Genomic DNA, 3414 nt, shown 5'->3' with positions numbered 1-3414 from the left:
TATTTTTTACCATTATTTAAAAAAAATTTTTTTTAATGTTTATTTATTTTTGAGACAGAGAGAGACAGAGCATGAACAGGGGAGGGGCAGAGAGAGAGGGAGACACAGAATCTGAAACAGGCTCCAGGCTCTGAGCTGTCAGCACAGAGCCCGACGCGGGGCTCGAACTCACGGACCGTGAGATCATGACCTGAGCCGAAGTCAGATGCTTAACCGACCAAGCCACCCAGGCGCCCCTACCATTATTTTTTTAAATGTTTGTTTGAGAAAGAGAACGACCAAGCACAAGCAGGGGAGGGGCAGAGAGAGAAGGAGAGTGAGAATCCCAAACAGACTCCATGTAGTCAGCACAGAGCCTGACAAAGGGCTGATCTTACAAACTGTGAGATCATGACCTGAGCCAAAATCAAAAGTCAGACACTTAACCGACTAAACCACCCAAGCACCCGTACTGTCTTTTTAGTGGAGTTTTGGGAGGAAGCTGTATTTTCAGTCCACCATTTTTAATAAGATGTTGCTAACAAGAATTTTGTTAAGGGGTCAGACATGTCTGACTGGTTCACTCTTCCCAGGATGCTCCTCAGTCCCTCAAATACATAGGCTCTGACTGGCCCACCATCCAGGCTTTTGGTATATACAGATGGATCTGAACACCAGTGATGGAATCAACTTATGCTGGCATTCCCACTTTGGTTTTGCTTCCTTTTAACTGTCACTCTTTTCAATTCCTGCCCTTCCCCTCACCCCTTACCTGCTGATACTGAACCCTACTATTTCTGAAATTCTACACTCCAATGAGCATCCCCAGCTGGCCTTACTCTCTGGCTACCCTTCCTCAGAGCTTAGAACTGGCCCCTTTCACACACACCTACGGTCTAATTGGTCTTTATGAAACCTGTTAACTTTAATATACTTTCTATTCCCCACTGGTTCATATATGCCACAAACTATTATGAACTCAGTCATGTAAGAGACAGTTTCTGTAGAACTTTCAAAAAAGAGTAATTGCTTCTTCATATGATCAGCCCCAGTACCAATCAAATTCTCATCTCCTTACCCATTTTTTAAAATAAGTAAGATGAGAACCACTTTAGCAGCTCCCCCAATTACAAGGTCATCTAGTGTATCCAAGGAATCAAGAATCCCAAGACATTCCACATTAGTTTGCCACATGATGAAAGAAAGATTATTAAATGCCTGTTATCTAGGCTCACAGTACAGAAGATTATATTTTCCCCTCCCTTTCCCCTCCAAGTTTCTCCCCTGGCAAACACAAGTATCTCCACTTGATCAACCATACTCCCCTTTCCCAACCTATTTCTCCTCTTCTAGACAACAGGCATGGTTTGAGTATGTCAATATCAAAGTATGTGAGTTCCCTGGAGAGTTAAGTTTTCTATATTAATTACAAATTTGGAGGCTACTATGGTTCTAGTAAAAGCAATGCTAAGACTGAATTCCCCTCTCTGATTTTTATGGCTGGGATTTGCTGGTTAGAGGCATAGGTCTAGGAAAGAAGGTGATAAAGGTGCTGGAGAGAAAGAACAAGGCTTGTAGTCATCAGGTTGTTAAAACCTTTGGACCAATCACTTAATAAAATTAGATAAAGGCCCATTGTTCTCTATTCTGGTCAGGCATCTGGCAGCCCCAGTCTTCCAGAATATACCATGACCCATGAATAAAAACATCTTTGAGAAAACAGTTGTCACAATGCCCATATGCTTGACACCATGTGAGAAACAGCTGCCAGTAGTTCATTGGCCAGAAAAATGAGCACAAAAAATAAGACAGTAGCATATTATAGCTCAGGATGCACTAATAATGAAAGGAAGAAGTGGCAGCCAACAGAGGAGTCCAAGCTATAATACACAGTTTCTCTCTGCTTTCTGATTCCATAAGATCAGTAACCTGCAACCCTTCAAATCTGGGTAAAAAGATCATAATTTAAGTCCAAATTAATGAGTCTGTTTGTAGTGATGGCAGTGAGTCGACAAGAGACTATATTTGATTCACAATGCCATTTAATAAAGATATCCTAGAATCAAAGAATTTTGGCATCAGAAATTACGTTGGAGGTCTCTTTATCCAACCTTCTATGCAATACAGAAATCTTTCACAATATTGCTAGAAAATGATCATCCCACCTTTCAATTCCAGTTAAAGAAAATTTAGAGACAGTTCATTTAATTGTGCCAAACAGTTGTATCTTGATACCACTCTGAGCCTTAGCTTTTCCTTCTGCAAAACTGTGAAAAATACTACCTTCTTTGCAGGAGTTAGCATAGTCCCTGGTTTATAGTAGATGCTTCCCTCCAACTGAACCAGGATCTGTATGCCTCCCTGAAACCTCCACCTACTGGAAATGATTGCCTTCTGGTTCCAGAAGGAACACTTTCCACGACAGCTCTGAAGCCAGTAATCATGTTGTCATTGCCCTGTTCTAGATGTTCCACAAATTGTGCACATGTTCCTATCTTACAAATGACATCTCCTACACAGAGTCCTTAATAATTCCACACTCCTTAATTAAAACACCAACATCATCCTCATGTAAACCTGTTAATCCAAGATTTCCCCCACTGTGCAAGAGCAATAGATTTTTTTTTTTTTAATGAAAGTCAGGATCTATTTTTTTTAACTCTTTAAAACTTATTTTTCTTTATTTCATTCTATTAAGATAATCTTGAATCTTGAATCTGTCATCCATTGACTAAGAGTAACATTGGGTAAATCTTTTTAATTTTTAAAATTTAGAGTAAATGGACAAAAATAAGAGAAAACCTTTTGAGGTGGTATCATCTGAGTAGTAGTGGAACCATAATTCTAGATTGTGATAGCCACTGTCATAGTTAAAAAATGTTTCTTGCTGATTCTTTAATCATACTGTTTAAATATTAAAATATTAATGCTTAAAAGTTTATATCATCTGTAAAATGCATTTATTTGAAATGTCATTTAGACAATGGCTTTAACTTAATATATATTAAGACTCATTCAATAATATTTCCCCTTCCCAAACCTGTGCTATTTATTTTAACTAAATAATATTTCCCTTTCTGGAAGAATTACTCTCTTACACACTGCTGACCCACCATGAAAGATTATTCTCACATGCAGCTAAATCTTTAAGGGACAACTATATGACAACCACTTTACATTTGATACTGTGTAGCAAATACTATTAATAAATATGTTTTAAAAATTACAAAACCAAGCTCAGAGAGGGTCACTAATTTTCCCAAGGACATACAGCCAGTAAGAGACTGCCAAAGGACCAGTAGCAATGGAAAAATGAGGACCTCAAAGCCTTGTGTTCAGAAGACCCTATGAGAGAAACACTGATGCAATTAGGCTGTGCCTGGGCTCCCTCACCTTCCAGGGGCCCTGACACAGAGACTTTGTCAGACAAGCACA

Source organism: Herpailurus yagouaroundi, unplaced genomic scaffold (assembly GCF_014898765.1).
Source record: "Herpailurus yagouaroundi ecotype Mexico unplaced genomic scaffold, PumYag 218, whole genome shotgun sequence".
NCBI lineage: Eukaryota > Metazoa > Chordata > Mammalia > Carnivora > Felidae > Herpailurus > Herpailurus yagouaroundi.
The sequence above is the reverse complement of the archived record's forward strand: the minus strand, read 5'-3'. Positions refer to the sequence as shown.